Here is a 22376-nt window from a genome sequence, read left to right on the forward strand (position 1 = left end):
GCAATTTCCATTTGTTCCATTTGTTTTATTACTAAATTTGTTGCTTTTACACAACAGAAATTTATGCACTAGTGACTAGTAAAATTTCACTATGGAGTACATGTTTATCAATTATTTGTTTAAGCAAAGTATTAACTTGAAAAGGAAGAAATAGAAGGTCTAGAAATATTATCAAAAATATTCTGCTGTATTCTTAATCAAAAAATATATCTGTAAATATATACCTCAAGTGAATTGATCACTTTTTCAATATCCATTACATCAATTGGCGTCAACTCTGGTGAAAAATCAAATTTGTTCAGGCGTATTGATCAATATGCTCTCGCGAAGTTGTATCGTATCTGACGAATAACACACGTTCAATACATTCATGTCTATAAAAGTTCATTTATTTGATTGTTTTGGAACATTTACGAAAATGCTTTCACGAATTGTACACTTAATTTTTAGTTTCCACATTGGTGATTTTATTTTATTTTTCATATATAAAAACAGACTATTTAACTCGTTATTGGTGACGTGATAAACGATAAAATGTATCGTATTTTCTTAAATTTTCTTCATTACAGAACAAGATCTTTGTATGTCAGATATAAGAGATTCTTGTGTTTTCTCCGTTTTCTTAAAAGACGTAATTTTCAAATTGAAGCTTTCTATAAATTGCGTTTAAAATCTCATACACCTCCAGAAATAGTAAATTTACAATATACGTTATGCGTGTCAAATTTAATATAAAACTATATAATTCTTTGGAATTTTTGGGGTGGCTTAATAAATAAAAAATATGTTGTGATTACAAAATATATTTCACACGAACGTAAAATTCTAAACGATCGATCATTATTCTGACAATCGAATATCGCGTTTCATATTATGCAATTGCAAGTTTATATTTTTATCGTGCAATTTTATGCAATTACGTAAAACCATACAAGTCTATATTTTTATAAACATAATTTAAAAAATGGAACCTACACGTACTAAAAGTATTCTACTTAAAAAATAAATATTTAACTACACTTTTGTATATCATATTCTTCCTGTAGTCCTCTTTGGAATTCAAAATTCTGAAAAATCCATAAACATCCGCAGTCTACTTATAAACGAGGACGTGCTTCCATCTACTCGCATTTCGTTATTTCGTATCCTGACGACAAGATACTCGTGCCTTAACGACGTCGACTGTTTTGTCTTCATAGGAAAACGTCGAAGTCGTAACCCGGTAAACCGATTGGCAAGAAGTTTTCACGGTGGTGACTCCGGGTTCACCCCGCAAGAAAGTTCGTTCCGCCTTCAAAGGCCGGATACGAGGGAATACCAGATCTTCTTTGCTCTTTTCATCGCCGCAAGAACAACTGTAATCGACTGCTGGGCAAATAAAACGTGGCAGAGGAAGTCGCGGCGCCGTGATTCTTTTCCTTGTTTTGAACAATGCCCAACGACTGGCATTCGGACCAGGGACCTTCCATCTGGAAATGGAACAGTCGCATCCGTTTTTTGCACGGAAATCATTGAGGGACCACCACGGCCGACCTTTGAAAAGAGAGAAATCTCGCCGATAAAGCATGGACCACGGGTTTGCTCTTATTTCTTACTTCCACTTCTTTTCCTTTGCCCGGAGATCGGAGATCTTCACGGTCTAGAATCTTAAATTTATCGACACGTCCTTCACCCATGGTTTAACAGCGTTAGAGATTGTTCCGTACTTCAGAAAAATTATATAACCAATATGATGTTGGAACAGAATCCTTTCGATTTGCGTAATTATTTAATAGTAAATGTTGGGTTGAGTGTTATTTAATGTTGTTATATATTAACATTAGTATTTTTCATTCTTTATTGATAAATGCTAATTATCAGTTTTATATATATACTTATTTAAATAAAATTGTGGCTGATAATTGACAACAGTCAGTTTGTTTATCAAATCGAGATTTAAAAATAACATTTCAGGAAAGTATTAAGTAAATACTATTAGTATAGGTAAATCTTCATCATTCAATGGAAAACAGTGAATTCAGTTAAATTTCCATCGAAAATACAGTCTTATTCTTCTTTTGTTCGTATTACACGATCCACCGGAAAACAAAGTTGATCACCTCAACTTTCTGTCAGTTTTCCAATTTTGGTACCAAGCACGTGATTGGTGTTTAACTTTTAGGGAAGCAAATGGTTACCTATCGTCGATATACTTGATCAATTTAGTTTCGGTGTATTTAAATTTAGTTCGATTTATTTCAAAGTCGGTGGTTATTTTGCATTGGGGAAACATTTTATTTTTATGATAGACGAGCAAATGTATTAAATTTAGACATTTAGAAGTAGAATTTTTTATTAGAAGAGCGTATTAAAAACCTACATCTTCTTTTTTATTATTATTTTTTTAATTCGTATTATTTTGGTGATAATTCAGAAACATAGCAACGTTGTAGAAAATATATAACAAATATTTTGTAAATATAATATAAAATATAATACACAAACATGTATTTTATCTATCTCTTCGTAAATTAATCTCCCATTCCTTCTTCTTTATTAATCGATTGCAAATATTCCGATAATTTATACAAAGTTCTTCATAAGTTCACAAAGAATAATACAAACCTATAACACAATCTCGATACACTTAAAGGTTCCTTGTTTCATAAAAATTTACTTTATGATCGTTTTCAGTCTTCATCTGTGAAATCTCTCGTATAGCTAATTCGTTCTTACAGAGACATGCATATAAATAATTTTGAAATTATTTTTTCTCATATATCTCAGATATATTTTTACCTCAAAAGCCACAGTATTCTTTGAATATTCACTATAACTTTGCGAATATTTAATTCTATATTTCACGCGAGTTACGAAAATGAAACCCACTACGTATAAACAAGAATTTTAATCTACGTGATTTATAATCGTCCCTTATCATCCTTTACGTTGCTAATTACACATGCGATCGATCGATATCACCACAAATAATGTAATTTAAAAAATGTTCCCATTTTACACGCTCTCCGCTGTACAAGCAATAATTGGTTAAATAGCGCTGTATTACCGATTAATCACCATGCAATATCATTCCATAACGATCTTTTCTTGCCATTCACCCCCAATCCCTATTTCATACAAGACGAAGTAACCGTTGTAGTTAATTGAATCCGGGCACAGGGACGAGGTTATCGCTTCCTTCGAAGGAAATACATGTAAGTTCATCTCAAGATCCATGTACTTCCTAATTTACTTTGGTTGGCCACTTGAACCAGTTTCAACGCGGCGTAGCATCGTGTCGCTACTATCTCTGCTATTCCATTAGCCCTCAACCCAGAAACACGAGCGTCGATGTTTCCATTGTTGGTCGGGATTAATCTCGATGATCTTCCCATCGGCGATGCAAATGATACGAAATCCGCACCTATTGTTAACAAAAATATACGGTTCGTGAGAGAAGGGTGGAAAAAAGAAACTCTAGCCTCGTCCCATCTTTTTCCCCGAGATACGTACGCGGTCTACGTAGAGGGGAACGACGCCGTCACCCTCCGAAAAACCGCAAACCCCGACCGGATGTGCACACGCAATGTTTAGATTCTTCATCGCGGTCCACCGCATACACGCATTGCATGTGCACACGAGCGCGCGCACAAAGGCTTGCGGTAAGTATGCGGGGATCAAATTTAATCCCTGGTAAACGCCCCTTACCCCTCCCCTTACCCCTTTATCATCCAATTCCCTTTTTCCACCTCTCTGTTTGCCCAGGGTCTAACTTCCTCCTCTTACACTGATTTCTTCCATTGTGCTCGCCTTTTTGCGTATGTTTGTATGCCTACGGATGGGATGTTTAGAAACGAAGGCTAAAACAACAAGTTTTCGGTATAAATATCGGAAACACGTTGCTTGTATTAGAAACATTTTTCAAGTTATTCAACCTGATGTTTTCTTCGGATCTACCTAACACGAAATATATGCACTATTTCGATAGAGATCATCAGACTAGAGATAGCTTTTAAATGTTCCATTTTTCTACTTAATATAGTGTTACTGTCTTTTGTATATTTTACGTATTTTTTCTTTTTCTTTTTTTTTTTGCGAATGAAGTATTCCAACAAAAATGGTTGCGTGAAGAACAAGCACGAGACGCGAAGAGAAAGCGAGAAGAAGAGCAGGATTAAAGCTAACTCCGACGAAAAATTCGAAAACCTAGCAGCTACTCCCAACAAAAGACGAGGATTATTATGTAAATGTGAAAAGTATAGTATCTCTCGTATTATGCACATTTCCAAATGTACTCAACCTGACGCTAACAAAGAACCCCAAACTCCATCATTTCGTAGCGAGAGTTTCAAACAGACAACAAAGTAGAACATCACGTACGGTCAAGCTGTCAACGATCCAGGCGTGAATTTTTTCACTCGTGTCACTTTAAAAGAGCCAACCCTTATTCTCACCACGCGTTCCTTTCCTGTCCTATATATACGGATTTGCATTAGATGGACGATGTTTGGCCAGAGTCCCCGTAACCCGAACAATCGAAGTTGTCGTGTGTCAAGATTGCACGGGCAACCCGCAAATCTCGTTACCACTGTTTACCCTTCTGTCATGCAAATAAGTGTGACAATCGCACCTTTTCCACCCCACGTTGTCCACAGAAAACGATGACAAGGTTGTAAATGCGCGAGCTAGCCGTGTTGCACGACTGGTTTTATAGGCCGCAAAAGAGGGTCTGAGACAGTGGTTCTTCACCGACGTACTTTGGAACACCATCTTCGTTTCGAACACCTCGCGAAATTAACACGACCGCTGTGGATCTGATTTTCATTTCCTACAAATCTAATGCTGTATTCTGACAAGTAATTTTCATACGATATTTTTCTTTGCGTTGACAACTTTGTTTGATACGAATTATACTGCTCGCTGAAAACATCGCGCCACCTTTGAGCGATTTGAACATTTAAGGGGTTGCAATTTTTTGGCAAGCAGTGTATTATCAATTCTTCTTATACTTTTTCGTAATTTCGTATATATTTCTTTGTTTTGCCAGTTGAAACGTCTGCGTCGAGCCTAAAAGTAAAGTAAAGTAAAGTACGTAGTGAATGTGTTAAATGTTCTAACTTTATAAAAGAATTATTTTAGTTACAGTTTTCACGAACATACATTCTTTTTCTAACCAACTTTTTCTCTGTTTACTATATTTATACAGTAAACTGTTCATTACAGTATTATATCCAGTATTTTAGTGTTATATTTCTCTTGCTAGTTTTATGACCTTAATGAGTATGCTGTTTCGCAAATTTGCCGTGTAATGGGAAAAGTGGTGTGTCGCTTCGAAAACGTTAAGAACCACTGGTCTAAGGTAATATAGGACCCATGGAATGGAATAGTTCCAACGTATTAACGGTGACATTTGGTGACACGGGGGTATTTACACAGCGGAGTCGTATTTGGCGCGTCGGTAAAAATTTCGCCGTAATGTTAACACCCCGTCGGCCGTCTGGATTAACGACGACGTATACAACAGTGTTTGTTGAGTGCTTCTGTCCATAATGTTAGCGACAGATGGATTACACCGCGCTGCACATTTTCTTTGAAAGTAACGGTCGTGTTGCGCAACATAGAAAATTAATGAAAGACATTGCTTCTCTTTTTGCAAAAGTTTTTCCACTTTTAGCTTCTTTGTACAGCAGAGACGCTGAGAGAATTTTGTGCATAATAATCTTTTTGGATGTGATGCTAGTTTGAGAAACCCTTTAGCAAGCACGGCGAAGGTCTGAGAGGGTTAAATTACTGGAACTATGGTTATTTCTTTTTATATTTTGTTATTTTGTGGTTACTTTTAAAGAAGTTTATCATAGGAAGAATGACGGCAAGAAAACTAAATGTATTCTGTGACGCAATTTTTCACGAATAAAATACAGAAATAGAAGAGAATAAGCAATTTGGTTGAAAATATTCCTTTCAATTGTACAAATATTAATTACACTGCACTACAGAAATATATACGATCGATCAAAAGTTTCTTTGTGAAATTCAAAACTTTCGGAAAATTTCCGCTTAGCATTCCATTAATTTGCAACACTCTCTAACCGTATTATAAAGATTTGCGTGTACGATAGACAACGTCATAAGATCACAAATAACAAAATTTCTAGTACTAATCTGAAATTAATGACAAAATTACCCTATTTTTTCTTTCCACTATTTAAAAACTATATATGTCTGGAGCAACTTGCGTGGGACACTGTACACATGGCGTCGTCAACGTGGAACACGTTAAACAGTTAAATCTCTCTGATAGAAAAGAACGTAATATACATAAATTAAGTCGCGCGGAATCCTTAAATTAAAATTTCATAATCCAGACGCTGTAAAACCCGGGGATAATTCCGTCGCCGCAAAACTATGGTAGTGGTAGGGCCAGACGCAACCATAATCTTCTTCTTAGCGCGAATCATGCCCATATGCCGCACTGCGCCACGGATAATGTTTAACAAAACGGTCTCAGCCTTGGGCTGAGGGGATGAAATGCAAATTTATCGCCTTGGGGTAAGATAAAAAATGGTCGGAGAGGTTGGCAACGGGCGGAGAGAGCGCAACGAAGAGGAAAGTGCAGCTACAGAGGGGACGAGTAGGCCGAGGAAAGCAGAGAAAGACCGGGTTAATGCCCGAATATTAATTATGGCGACCAGACCCGGCTTGCGGATTGGCCAGTGTTTTGTTTCTAGCTACATGTTTTGTTCGGTTTCGCGAAGCTTTGCGGTAGCATGCTCGTTTCGCTGCCACCACCTACTCCAAAGCGCTCAACTTTCGGCATTGTTCCATCCACGGACAACCAACAAATTTGACTTGACTCATTAGAAGCTTGTTACGCGTTCTGTTATTAGGATATTATAATTTCATGATGTGGAAACAGGGATATTAGCGATGAAACGTTGAAGGAAACAACTAATAGACAAAATGGAGCAGTGGGATGTAATATTGAAGAGCTCAAGTACTGAAACTACCCCAATCCACGTTTGGCTTTCTCCAGAAAAGCTTCTTTAATCTTTTCTTTTTTTTTTTTTTTTTTGTAGAAAATAATCATCACATCATGGAACTTTTATGTCACAGAAAAGTTATATCTAGTGAAATCATGACATTGTGGGCCATATGGGAGTTTTTATAGAACCGATTAATTTTTATCCAACAGTATATCAAAACGTGGATAATTTTCTACAATATCGATTGTATCATGACGTAAATCCAGTTCTAACTACTGAAAAGTATTACTGCCTAAAAGGTAGGAAACTTGACAATAGTCATGAGTCTACTCGTTCATTTGCTTGTTTAAGGATACGAGCTCATTGTAATATACAAGTTTGTACGTAAATACGAACTTACGTAATATTATATTTCATTTATTGTATATTATAATGAGTGCTATGGCTATTTCATATATCTTTGAGTATTATGCGTATTTTTACACGTTTAAAGATATGCTACCTAAAATTAAGAATTAAAATAATAAAATATCTAACTGAATTAGCTATGTAAAATTAATTTTCTAATAGAATGTGATGATAAAATTCTCGAAGAGGATATACAATCGATGGAAGATGAATGCCAAAACAAACTCTGATAACGAAGAATCAGGGCACGCGTACGAAGTTGCACGCGTGGCCATACATTCTGATAGCAACATTTTCTTGAGCATATGTGTATTCCTGTCACCCTCTTCTGTTTGAGCACGTTACAAGTAAATAGAAGCTGCGACGTGTCCAGAATGACAATCAGTAGCCTGTCAAATTGAAATGGCCTCGATCAGGAAATTTATTTTACGGCTGGACACGTTGATCAGCCTTCACATATGCCATAAATCCCAAGGGTTTCTTCTTTACTTCGATATTTCCTCGTGTTTACCTGGAACAAACTTATTTAGTCTAATTTATTAGAACAAGGAAATAATTTTCATCCGTTAAATTTGCTATGGACAAAGTAAAGGATTGTGGATAAGCATAACAATGTATTGCAAATTATCAACTTATTAAAGTAAACTATTTTTAAGAAATGTTGAAACATCTATTTACTAACATATTCTTTATAAATTATGAATTTTGCTTATTTTTGATAGAATACTCGTTTACGTAGTGTACATCTCATTTACATAATTAAATGCTTGGGTTTACTTACTTCATGCGTGTAATATCACAAAATTACTTTACATATACGTAGCATGTTCCTATAAAAAATCCTTGAATTAAATAGTAGAGTTAAATATGCAGAGAAATAGCATATGTAATTAAATAAACTATACAGTAAACTTACATTATCACTATCATTGTCAGGTTTATGATTCTGTTTTTCTCAGACAAAAACAAACACTTGAAATCTTGTATCCTTTATCATCTTTTATCTCTTTGTGAGACGATAAATTTTCATTTTATCTCTCATTCTTCAATTGTGAATGTTTAGTTAAACATGCCCAAGTAAATAAATAATTAAATTCAAAAGATTTAGCAAATGTAGTTGCAGGCTAATTGGTCTTCCCTATAATATTTAGCGGGTTAATCGTTCATTAAGTTTTGTCAAATTGACGAATACGATTAACAGAGTGCAACCAGTCGCAGAGGGTGTGCAGACGCATCCGGATTAAACCGTTGCTGGCAAAGTTGAGAACGTACAGGTTGAACAAACGCGGGCTGGAGCAATTATGAATTCCCTCTTTTGGCGTGGTGCGCAATAGTCGTGGACGCTATTTCAGTAGCTAACCCCTTTTCCTGCCCACTATCCAGTTAACTTCACCCCTTGGTCGTCGTTTCACTCGAGGCCTCCCTGTCCGAATAGTTAATTAGCACCGGGAAATTTGCATTTGGGGCAAGTAGCCATATCTCGTCCACAGGAAATTGGCGAAAACCCCCACTGGTTTCTCTGTTCTTTCCTTCTGTGAGCTACGAGAACAGGTCCGTTTTGATATCGAGCATTTTCCTCGCCCGAGTTCAGAACATTGTTTCGTACTTTTGCTTGAAAGTGTTGGAATTAAATTTGCTTTTGTTCATAAAGCGCAATACTCTCCTCCTTTGCTGCCACGTTTAATAGTTTCCTTCAAGCAGATTCTTTTTTAATCGTTCTTTTTAATTAATTAAGATACTGTGTGTACTGTCGTCAGAACGTTTGTGTTCTTAGAAAATTGAGATATTAAAAAGTGCACAGGGTATACAGGTATATATACTGTAAAAAAATTATACAGAATATTCACTCAACAATATTATATATTGATAACAAAATATTTCTTGTAACATTAAGAGAAAGATTTTTATTTATATTCTATATTTTTTAATTGTATTTATAAATTTGCACGAAAGTTCGTAATCACCTAATTATTATTAATTCAAATATTTTCTTATTCTTGGTTTAGTCTGAATTACAAATAATAGCAATTATATATTATTTAATCGTAAATGTTTTATAGCTGCGTGTGAAATCGATTTAATGTCCGGTTATTTAAAAAGTTCCATATATTTACGTTATTTTATTTCTAAATTGTAAATCAGATATAAATATGTAGACAAAAAGGTTCGTTTATATATTAGAAAAATATTATAATTAATTGAAACAGCGATATCCCAATGCCCATGTATCTTGCATTTAATTTTAGTAAATTAATAGCTGCTGTAGTACCATGCTTACCTAGCTATAGTTAAAGTGCAAAGCCACTAACCAATGTTTATTGTCACAGTTATTTTATAATATATTGAAACCATGGAATAATAACGATCAATAACAACGACCAAGTTATCTACAAGATATATAATATACTCGACCTAGAATCTAGAATCACTTGGCCAGTTGTAACTATGTATATCCTGTGTATTTTCCACGTTTTCTGCTACCAAAATTTATTTATCAGAAACCAAGTTACTTAACGAGGAATACTCCAATTTCCTTTCTCCTAATGAACCTTCGGAATCAACAAATTTTTACCAGGGTTCGTCGATTTTCTAGTTATAAGAAACTGGTTTCGTTTTTCACGTGGAAATCGACGTACCAGGCGAAATTGCACCTCTTAAGAATTGCGAAACTCAACGCGGGAAGGTATCAAAACAAGTTATTGGCTTTGCCCTCGGTGTCGATTTATTGACGTGCCAACTTATTGCGGTGCACCGAGTCCATAAATCACCATTGATCGACGGTCCCATCACGAGCAGAAGCTGTGAACCAAAGCTCTTCATCAAAGAATTATTGTTACGTTGGAAACGATTGTTAATTCCTCGTGTGAACTTGTAACCTAATTTCTTCCACCTTTTCAACTTCAATTTCACTAATCAAGTACCTACCTACATTATTGGCGTTTAAAGAACACGTTATTAGTGTTCACAAAGAACAAATGATTCTATAGGTTTATTTATCACAAGGAGCTAACATAAATAATCGCGACTACATTAATTTTAATAAATAGTGTCTCTAGTATCATCACATTTCTGTATTTTTCAACTTATCAAGTTGATCAATGTGTCTTTTGAACAGCCCAATTATCAGCATGTATTATGTATTAATTAAATATTTTCATATCTTTTGCAGGTACGTGAAACAGTTTTAAGTACCAATTAATAAAAGAGTGGAAGAATGAGCTTGAAATTAAAGGTCAGTCGAAGTAAGTACGTTGCACTGTATAATGTAATTAATCAATTAGTTACTCGTGCATCAATTGTTCTTAAATCAACTTCTATCTTTAAAATGCAAATCTTCATGCGCCAGGTCGTTCTTGTTTTCACTATTTCCTATTTTTATTTCTCCACGTTTCATTTTCCTTTTGTTTCGACCTGTTGTGTATACTATTTACTGTTTTGTCTACAAACTTGTCATCTAGCGCAAAAAATAGTAGCACTTGACCATAGATTTATTTACTTTTTGTAGATTCCAACGAATAACGATTTAAAAGAACTGCGCTTGAACAATATTTCAGTGGCCACTGATTTTCACATTCTTCGTTCAGCGACAACATTGTTAATGTCAGGATTTCGAACACAAAGCGTCGAATGTATATTTTTCAAACTATATTCTCCGACAAAATATAAAGAAAGATCGATTTTTCCCAAAATCTACAGTAGAATGCCCTTTAACAATTTCCTTGTTATCACTGCATATATAGCGACGCTTCAATTATCTAGCAATATCACTTTATAAAAGGACAATATCCAACAGACAGTGTGTTGCAACATTGCAACGAACACTATTACTCAAAATAAGTAAAACATATTTCTAATGTAAAAATTGTATAATTATAGAGATGAGATAGTCGTACTGTTGTCATACAGCAAAGAACGAGTTTGTCTGAACGCTATGTCTTAATACTAAATTTCATTGTTCTATTCAAAAAATCCATTCAACAACTTTCTAAAACGCGAAAATTCACCAGTGGAAAGGCAGGATTGCTTCGTAACGATCTGGCATTAAATTTCATTGTTGTAACGAACAACGAAACAAATTACGCTTCATTCAACAACTTTTTAATTTACAAAACATCAAGAGGACAGGATTAATTGCATGACAATGTGATATTTGTTTCAATTTCGTTAATTGCGCTCTGTATTCGATTAACAAACTTCCAACATATCTGTCATTGTTGACCATCCAAAGAACGTCCGACAGTCGTACCATTCAACGTAAAAGGGGGTAGAGATGGAAAAACGGTCCCAGAGGTATTATCGAGCGTAAACAGCTATCTAGATGCAGAAGACAACTCGCCGGAAGCGATTCTCATTTGTTTCCCGCTTTTTAATCTAGTGCCTTGTAAGCATCGGGTCTCTTTATGAGTGGCCGTGTCTGCTGTCCGCGATGCTTTCTTCTTGTGAACGAACACGGAAACGCAAAGCTTGGTTTATTAAAATCTCAACGTTATCCCAATTCTTCGTAACGAACACACACACCTTCTTATTACCAAGTTGGAGGCCTTGGTTGATCTTGCGCTTCTGTGCGTTTTGTCTTCCACTGCCGCCCACGACCCATGTTATTCAGATTCATTGTGTTGAAGGCATGTTTGAGTAAGTGGAAAACATCTCGAGGCAGATTTGTTTGGGTATGTCTAATTGTTATTGCAGAAATGTAAAATTATATGTGTTGGAATTTTACTGTGGAATAACATATTTCATCTTGCATTAGGAAATCAAAGAGCAGTCATCTGTATGTATGCAAATAATGCAGAAATAAGAGGATAATTGAATTCATATAACAATTATTTCTTAATTCTGTTCTTTTCATGTGAGGAAATTATTAGATGTAGTAAATATATATGTATATATGTGTGTCTATCTATAGCATTCCAAAGAATTATTCTGAGCATTAGAATTTTTTGTATTTTTTTTTCTTTGTTACTTTGTCATTAACAAATATTGTAGTTATTAAAAAATGATGACCTAATTCTATATGAATTCCAATTTGTCGGATATGGTAGGATATGCATAAAAGAAAACACATTCTATCTATTATAGATAGTAGTCATCTAAAATTATTCTGTACTTTCAATCAAACACGTTAATTATTTGAGTATGTGAAGATCATATTCTGTATAATTGATTCTTCCTTCTTTATCTTTCAATATATAATATGCTATAATGAATAAAGACTCAATGAAAAAGTATTTAAAGCATGCATCGAATCAATGAACTTACATGAATAAAATTATCGCTGGTGTGGTTCTAAATAAGGTGAAATCCTCTAAAATTTGTGTTAAGAATAACCCCCATATGGTGTGGTAAATTTTTGTACACGACTTATAAAACACTATGTAACAGTGCCTCGTAATCCCACCTAATAAATCATGTAAAAGAATGCTCGTGCGGAAAATATCAGGCTTACACCTCCGCTTAGCGGTCTTAGGGAGTTTTTTATATTTGCACCGACTCTGAAAAGAATTAAGTAGGTGTTAAAATATATGAAGAAATGTTAGTTCACATAATATTCTGTATTAACTTACGTGAAGTTAAATGCTTAAAACAATTGCAGATAGAATAGAACATAATTTTATAAAATAGAATTACATAGGTACATTTTATAACGTAGTTGCACATTCTCATTTTAAATTGAACTATATTATTTTTCTTACACAAATCATACACTTCTTATTATTATTCTATTCATAAAATGTGTAAATTTAACGACTACACGATCAAAGATAGTTCACGTGTGATACTCGTGAAATATGGAATATTCCAACTTTCTTATTGAACTTTTACTTTTTCGCAAATTAAGATAGATATACCTATTTGCGTAAAGCTTTGTACATTACAAATTTGACTAAAAGTTAAGCATAACTCAGAGTACACAAAAATTTAATTAAGAACACCAACCTTCCAAAGTCTTTTAAAACAGACTCGTCCAAGTCACATAAGTTCAAACAAGATTTCGTACGTCTCTTTTTCATAACCTTCTAACCAAACTTCCTTCTCATTCCACTAATCTGGTTCTTCTAAACTTCCATAGAAAGAACCATCTCCATTTACAAACAGCGCGTTTAATGACATTCCATTTTCGAGTAAAAATATCCTTTGCCGAGTGAAAGCCGTGCAAGGAGCAAGACTCGATTTTTTGACCCAGTCGTCTCCATACCAGTACAGCCCCGGGACAGGAACTCGTCGTCGGATAAAAGTACTCGGCATAAGATTTTCCGCTTCTCGAACTGTGCGGCAAAGCCGGTTCACCGATGTCGTCAGGGGTTACCCCGGTATCTCTGTTCTCCCTCGAGGCTCCGCCAAAAAGTAACGTCGTAAAGATCGAGATAATCCGGCCCACTACGTTTTCACGGTAACCCAGTTGAACCCTCGATATCTGACCCGGACAATCCTCAACGTCCGCAGCCGGTAAATATCTTCCAGCGTCGTTTAGAGCCAGCCGTGGGCCGGAGGGTTGTATGCAGAGGGTGGTGGCGGTCCCGGGCCAAGTTAAGTCGCTCTTACGATTCCTTTCGACTACCTTTTCTGCATCCTTTTTCAGCTTCATTGCTATCTCGCCGAAACGCGGTTTCGATCTTGCTTCTTCTTTGCGTACATACATAGGATTCTGGGTCATGTCGATGAAGTTTCTTCCGTGGACTCCAGCGAACGATTTCTTTCTATCGAAACGGTCAATAGCGTCGAAATGGTTTTCCGTTGTTGCAACGAACGGGGACGTAGGTTCTTTAGGATTTTGGATGTTGGTGTGATAGATTAGCTCAAACTTATGAGATTTTGATTACCGTTTGGTAGGTAAGATTGTAGATATTTTGAGGTTCATGGGAAATTCAAACGTGTAAAAATGTGTGGCGTGCAATTAATATGCAAAATTAATAGAAAATATCTACAGTGATATTCCTTGGTTCAATATTTAATAAATGGAACAAGTTTCTACTAGAATTCTGTATTTCTTTAGTTGTATGTAATTGTCAAAATATGTATCTATATTAACATATTGTGTGTCTGTATATATATATTATTTTCTATAAGTTTCTTTCATTTGCATTTTAATAAAGAAGATTACAGTAACAAGTTCCATCAAATCTTATACTTTACTTATAAGTGTAATTTCAATAACCCATTTTGATTTAGGTCGATATCTCGATTGGTTCCGAAGATATAGCACTGGAAAGTATAATACAATAGATGTGTCCAAAGCTATAGAACTATGAATGGCAGCTTGCAGCTGTGTGACCCACATTTTTTCCAGGAAATGCGTACGCTTAGTAGTACGCTAATAGTAAAAAAAAATGCACACGCTATCTGTCATTGACCGGTATACTGTTAACGAGGTTGTGATTGGTCACTATTGGTCTGTGACGCGGTGCGAGCGTGAGATTCGAGCGTGTGCGTGTGCGTGTGTGAGAGAGAGAGAGAGAGCGATAGGAAATTATTGAAAATTCAAGTCTCTTCAAACAATGATATCTCTGTAGCGAAAAGTCGTATCGCGAAGGAACGAAAAGCATTTTGCAGGAGAAAGTTCACTCTTTTTGATGACTCCAGCTGGATTGAAAAATTTCCATTAGTTTTGCAACAGTAATTGTTTAAACTTTTAGTAAGTTTGATAGTTACTCATATGTTTAAGGTTCATTGGAATAAACGTGTATACTTTTTGAAGAATGTTGTTTCTAATGTTATTGCCAATAGTTTTTATACTAACTACAATGTCAAACTGCCTGAGTTTTGAACAATTTCGAACAGAAAAAATTGCTAAAAAAGAACAACGTTTGATTCATACATTCTTATGAATTAAATAATTAGAAAGGAGAAAAACGTTCAACTTTATGTAGCTTTACAACTACAAATTATTCTTCACGATTCAAATAATAATAATAAGAAATGACAAACACACGGATTAGTTAACAAAAACGGATAAAAGTGTTCAATTTTACATGATCGTCGAGTCGTAGATTATTAATCAAACTGCAAGTAACAACGACAATCAAGGACGACATATGCGAATATATATATATATATTCCTTTATATAATTCCATGCTACATAGAACAGAATCCACGTACAATTTGCTTGAATGGGAATGCAAACTCAGCGATGGACGCGTAGAATATACAGGAGGAAAATGCGAAGGATAACCAAGTTGGTCTAGTAAAATAGGAGAAACGGACAAGGAGGGAGATAGGACGAGAGAGGAGTAAATCGCACAATCGCCGGACCTAGAAGCATCCATCAACAAGATATATGGGTTTCTAGAGGATTTGGCCCCATCTCAGATTGTCAATGTGTAAGAGACGTTACCCCATAAGTGACGTTTTCGTTGGATCTTGTCTAACAGAGAAGGTAAACGAGAGAGTGAAAGAGAAAGGAAGAACGGGAATACCGAAGGAAATTGCTTGCCTTCCAGATATTCGTTTTTATACTTGTTAGCTGCACTCCGAGTATAGACAAAGAAATACATTAAGGTAACTGAAGTAGACTCGTTTCTTTCGGTTTATGTGTAACTAGTATTTACGGTCTGTTTAATCAGAGGGAACATTCTGTTAGATGACGTTTTATCACATTTACTTTGCACGGCAAACTCAGTTTTCAAGCTCGGTACGTGTCGGATTAAGAATGAAGAGAATTAAGGAGGTTTGAAATTCGAGCCGAAAGTTGCGATATTATGCGAAACATTAAACTGTTTGAAATATCAAATAGATTTAATCATTCGATTTTTGGATATTATAAATAGTAATTTATTAGGCATGGAAATTTCTGGGAAGGATACTTTCTTACGAAGATCATAATATACAAAATAACGTAACATACAACCAGTTTTATTTTCATCCTATTTATTACACTAGGCTGAATGAACCAAAATATTCAAATGTTCACGCCCATACATTTTTCTTGCTAACAAACTCTGTTTCAATCTATATATCAAAAGTGCCTTTGCTTCTTGAAATATCGTAATAAAGAGTTAACAAGGTATACTAAGCGAAAGAAACGCATAAATTGTACTTTTGCAAACTGGTAAATTAAGAGTCATTGGTATTGAGTTAGCGCAAAAAGACGACGACACGGGCAAGAGGATCGCGTTGAATACCTCTTTGTGCCTTGAATACCTGAAGTTACTGGTTAAAAAGCGAGATCGGCTTGAATTTTCAGTGTCAAGACCTTTTAACAGACAATTCAGCCGAGTTAATTGTTCCATCCTGCGGAATGAGTCAGAGCTTCGTGGATCCTTCTGTGCAAGAGAAGGGGCAATTCACATTGCTCACTTGTTAATGAGAGACAAAATCGCGGCTAAAAGACGACTACACTGGAACAGGATAGAAGGAGATGCTTGTACTTTCTATTCATTCGTCTAATGGACACGCCGTCTAATCTCATTTTCAGCGATTTAATTTCGTATGACGGAAGTTATTTTCCTCTTCAATACCCAGATACCGGGACAGATCCAAACTCCTTGATTTAACTGTACAACATTCCGTTGCTACTTAACCACCCGTCAAACTATTCTCGTTAATTTCCACCTAACGAGGCGTGTTCCTGTAATCTTGGTACAAAGTGAGTTTAACGTTAATTCCGATTAGACAATTCGTCGATAAAACGTTTCCATTATTGGTTCAAAAGTGAAAAAAGTCAGTTCGTTTTAAGGTCAGCTAATTCTATTGAACTTTTACTGTAAATTACAGTCTTTTGGGCTATAAAGAATTTCATATATTCGAGAAATACATTTCTAATACATAATTATTCTATATTTTTAATAGAAATATTGTATAGTGATATGATACATATGTAAGAATTTTATCGCATGAAACTTACAAAGTTTGAACATATCTAAAGATTTGTAACCTAGTGTAGATCAAGTTTAATTAATTTAAATGTGACATAGATTTAAAAATGCTCGAAATTTGTTCTTCTTTCCCTTTTCAAAACGTTTGATATTATCATTACGCAAATTTCTAAAAATATATAATGAGCCGAGCAAAATGAACGACGTATGGAATAAATAATTTAGTTTTCATTACTGAGACAACAAGTTCGATCGACACGACGTGTGGGATATGCAACAGGTTCTTTGTAGTCAAGTACAAAGCATGAATTTTAAAGTTAACACGTTCAAGGCTGGCGATAGCACATATACATTTTAAAACAGTGATATTGCAGTGATAACAACCAATGACACCATGAAAGCATCGTGGAAAGGAATTAATATCACGTCATATTTGTTAATCAAAGTAATTAATTCAATTAATATTAAAGTCATTATACAGGTAGCTGTGAGCAAAATAATATCATGCAAAAATAGACTAATAAAGAAAGTAGAAAGTAAAACAGTATGAAAGAAATCATTACATGTAAAAAATAAAATGAAGTTAATATTGATTTAAAAATTATTTCATTCAAAATAAAATATTTAGCAGATTTATGGAAAATTAAGAACATTAGATTTTATACGTAATTTATACGGAGGCCAATTCTCCTCTATCAGTCCCATAGGTCTGATAAAACAGTTCATCGTGTGACACTTGATACAAAGACCAATTTTCATTCACCCCTATTTTACACTCTGTCGCATACTCTAACTACTTCTGCGTCTTATCGTATTATTAAATTTCATTTTACTTCGTTTTGCATCGTTCATAAATATCCGATTTTACACTCGCGAATTTGCTAACACGTTAGTGAATTCGTGATAATAATATACATACAAAGTAGGATGTAGTTAGCGTAATTATAAATTTAGATTATCTATGAAAAACTTGGCATCAAGCAAGCAAGTGAAGCAGTTGAAAAAGAAAGTTTTAAAACAACAAAATAATTTCACGATCCTTTGCGACTACGTATTAATTGCTCTATCGTATTAAAGTTAACAATTCATTTTATCGTCATGATGCTTTGTGCTACGATAAAGTTACAAAAGATAAAGTCATCGCAGATACCTTTATCCCCAAATTTGTTGCTAAATCGCATGCTGTCCTAAATAAACAATTTTCCAAATACTTCCGAATAATACGATAGCTAGACAAATTGTACATTTCTCAAATGCAATCTAATCAGAGAAAATAATCGTTCCTTCCTCAAAGAAGTTACTTCGAAGAAAACACGTACCCGTTTTGAAACTAGTCGTCGAATAAAATTAAATACGAAAATAGATTACGGCTCGAAGCATCGGTTCATTCATAATTTCACACCGCAACGAAAGAGAGAGAGAGAGGGAGAGAGAGACAACTCACTGGAAAGTTTTCCCTAGTCCTGACAGTGAGTTTATAAACGTAGTCGCCCGTTTATCATTCCGTCACCCCTGGGACATCGACGTAAAAAAATAAAGGCTCTGAAGGGTAGAAGGGTGAAGGAAGAAGAGTTTGGGGCGTGGTTAATCGCAGAACTAGGGGTGCGAAGAAGACGACAATCTCTCGGCTATGAATAAATTTCATCGAGAAGTCTTCCACGAGGGCTGCTCTTTCACTTTATACTTGTTCCTTTGCCTGCGTACCCCTTTTACCCCTTCTGTTTCCTCCTCCTTGAAGATTACCGCGTGTAAGGAACTCTCGCACAATGTATATCTGCCCTCTCGTTCTCGTATTACCTTCTGTTTACTATACGCCACTGTATGGAATTTTTGTCTTTTTCCATTTTTGCACTTTGCCTGCAAGCTTCCATCGTGTTAGGATGTTACGAACTTTATCCGATAGTAAATGACAGGAGAGATAGAATGAAATACTGCAGTGTCCCAGGAGGTAACCAATATTTTTCTCAAGTTAAGGTTATTGGAACGAACGAACGGACGAAACTGTGAAGTTAGAAACGATGGAGTATAATATAGGTATTATTGCAATTAGCGTGGTTTTCGTTCTGTGGTTTCGGATGATTTATCGATACAAAGTTCGGTTTGAAAGGTGGATTTTTTGAGATACATGTTAACAATGTTAATAATAGGGAATTAATAGTAATTTACAATCAATATTAGTATATGATAATAATAAGAGCAATTTCGGGTAAAGACAAACATTTATGGTTTAACGATAATACAAACATTACAAATTACAAATATTGCACAAAAATAATAGACACAATTATAGTTTCTTTTTTATCATACTGTCATTGGACACTTCAATTTCCTAAAGTCCATAATACAAATGCTCCATCGCGTTAAGATTTAGTAAAATATTTGTTTAAACAACTTTCAGTTTTAAAGGCGATAAGATGACCTATTAAGGTGAAAAGGAAAGGTAGATTAGGAAGTAGATGAATTAAAGCAAACATGAGTTTAAAGTAATGATATGTTACAACATTATCCTAGAAAGTTAAAGGGAAATGAGACATTGATCTCAGAATTCAAAAGAAATTCAAGAGAAGTAGAAAACAATTCATTGAATTAAATTTAATTAACAAATAGCTCTTCATTATTCCCTGTCGTATTAGTCAAGCCCACATACATAAGAGAGTAATTAATCTACGTATTGGCATGAATCGCTTTCCTTATCTTTGCATTTCCCGCTCATTTATTTTCGACTCATTTTTCATTCTCTTTCTACCACTTGACCTTTCTCGAATAAAACTTTTCTCGACGTATTTCACGATGCTTTTTTCTCCATACGAATGAATTTGTTACAAGATGTTCTCTTTTATGATTAAACAATTCAACTAATTAATAGTTTTTAATTCTTTTAGCTTATCATAATTTTCAATTATTATAATTTTATTTTATTCCAAAACTGAAGTGAATTTAATGATTTTTATTGTTACCATATTGTGGTGCAGCTTTAGAGATTACTGCCGCACATTATACAGCACGATTTTAGCTCACTGGGTTATTATCTGTTTGCAACAAGCACATGCGAGAATTTACGCGCACAAAAGCCGCGGTCGACAGTGGGAAAACTTTTTCGCTTACCTTTAACGTACGGCTTGTCCCGTAAAACGGTTTTCCTTCGCCTTTAATTTCACGTGCTTGTGACCTCCGAAAAACTTTTTCTCCTACCGTGTTAGTTAAAACACTGTTACCTGTCAGGAGTGGACGCTCAAAATATCTTAAGAAAACTTCAAATAGATAATTCATATCCATATCCAACTCGGAAAGTTTCTCTTACGACGATATCACAATGATATTTTGTGTAGCATCGATATATGATAATTATAGCTTTAATTTTGAGTACAACTATGTCTTCAACTCCTATTTGTTCATTAAAATGGTAGATAAATAAAGTACAAATAAAATTGCTAAATCCAATGAAAGGAATCTTGTTCTTTACGTTTGCAGATGTATTTGATCCCAATAGGAATATAATAGCATGATTTTCGCTAAACATTTTGACAACTAGATGCTTCCTTTCACTGTACATAAAAACAACACTTTGTACTGTTCCCTTCCAGCCGGTAACAGAAATACGGCGTCTGATGTACCGCGAACAACTACGAATCGTCCCGACGACGTCTTCATCTTTCCTCGTTTGCTTCTTTTTTCGTCGCTTCGCTCCTCTACCTGTCCGCGTCTGCTTCAATTTTCTCAAGAGAGTATCTATATAGTTGGTGAAACGACCGACGAGGATATTCCTTAAGCACGTCGTCTATTTTGTGCTCTAGTACTTCTTTTTCCTGTCTCAGCGAGAAAAAAACTTTTTACGTAATTGCAAGTCCTTGCTGGCTTCGTACGACCAGGGAATTCCGAAAATTTCTCTTTTTTTCTTGCTCTATCGTTGTATTTCCGGAAAATGTAGGGAATTATAGTGATATCGAAACTTAGTTTCGTCGTGAGGACTAAGACAAACGATATAAATGTACGGGAGAGCCGAAAATATATAATTTACGTTTCTATTTATATTCTAACGGTAAAATAAAATTAATGGCTCATCGTTTTCATAAAACAATCCATAAGATAATCTAAAATCGAGGAAAATTCATTAATTCTCTAAAGCAATTTGCAAGCTAATCGAAAATTTACGATGATTCATTAATTATGCAAAGTAATTCACGACGTAATGGAAAATTTATTAAAATTCGATAATTTTGTAAAGCAGTTCACACAAGGTATCTAGAATTTATCGAAATTCAGTAATTTTGTGAATCTATCTACGAAATAATCTAAAATTTTCCGGTACGTATTGTACGTGAAAGAATATCGTATTTTTTAAAGCTATCTCTAACTTTGTAAAACAGCGTCTAAAGTAATAAGAAGATTATCAAACTTTTCTTTAACAAAATAAGATTAGAATTCAATTTTATTATCTCGAAATTCGCGAATCAGAATGCAAGAAATTTTTTCGTGTCGTACTTTGTATTCAGTTTATAGTGTAATCGTAAAACACTGTAATGTTTCACAAGATAATACAATCGGTCACGCATAATTCATTCACAATTAGATGGTTCTTAAACCACGCGCGATGGCATTAAATAGACGAAACAAAACATGCTAGAGGTAAGAGGTAAAAGTATAACTGGCACTTTAAGAATAAAAAGTTGTTGCAAGTTTTAAAGTGAACGTCCCTGAATACAACGCTGTGAAGTGTACATCTCGTGTCGAGCGAGTACCACCTGTACCACATAAGATCACTGTAGTCTACTTGGCAGTGATGAATAGAAAAGGAGCGAAATAAAAAATTACTCGAGCAACATGCCTGGGAAAATATGAAAGAACTCTGCTACTTTCTAACTTGTTGGTGTTCGGAGATACCTTTTCGTAAACGGAAATATGCGAGTCCTGTATTTTTATTCCAAACAAAAAAAAAGAAAAAGGAAAAAAAAGAAAAAGATAAAGGTTCAGTTTATAAATATAATTACATTTTCATCGTTACGATATTCTTTATATTTTCTTGTTTGCGATACACTGCCACTCAGGAAAGCATTTTTTTTATTCCAAATAAATATTTGCTTACTTTTGACGGACGTTAATTAAATTAGCAGGATCATAATTCAACATTTCATTCGATTATATCTTTCTTAAAACACTGAATGCCAGATGTGTCACGAATTTTTAGGATCAATC

The 22376-nt window shown here is 34.8% G+C and overlaps 1 protein-coding gene and 1 long non-coding RNA gene across 4 annotated transcripts in view; both read left to right on the forward strand.

Annotated features, from left to right (window-relative positions):
* The window catches only part of LOC132906060 (uncharacterized), an 82721-nt gene extending 72056 nt beyond the window's left edge, over window positions 1–10665 (forward strand). The window contains exon 3 of the long non-coding RNA XR_009657930.1: window positions 10540–10665. This is a non-coding gene — a long non-coding RNA (uncharacterized LOC132906060). The remainder of the gene's footprint in view (window positions 1–10539) is intronic.
* LOC132906575 (fasciclin-1) overlaps window positions 1–22376 on the forward strand; it is a 386191-nt gene that overhangs the window by 166285 nt on the left and 197530 nt on the right. The window lies entirely within an intron of this gene.

Source organism: Bombus pascuorum, chromosome 4 (genome assembly GCF_905332965.1).
Source record: "Bombus pascuorum chromosome 4, iyBomPasc1.1, whole genome shotgun sequence".
In the NCBI taxonomy this organism is placed as follows: domain Eukaryota; kingdom Metazoa; phylum Arthropoda; class Insecta; order Hymenoptera; family Apidae; genus Bombus; species Bombus pascuorum.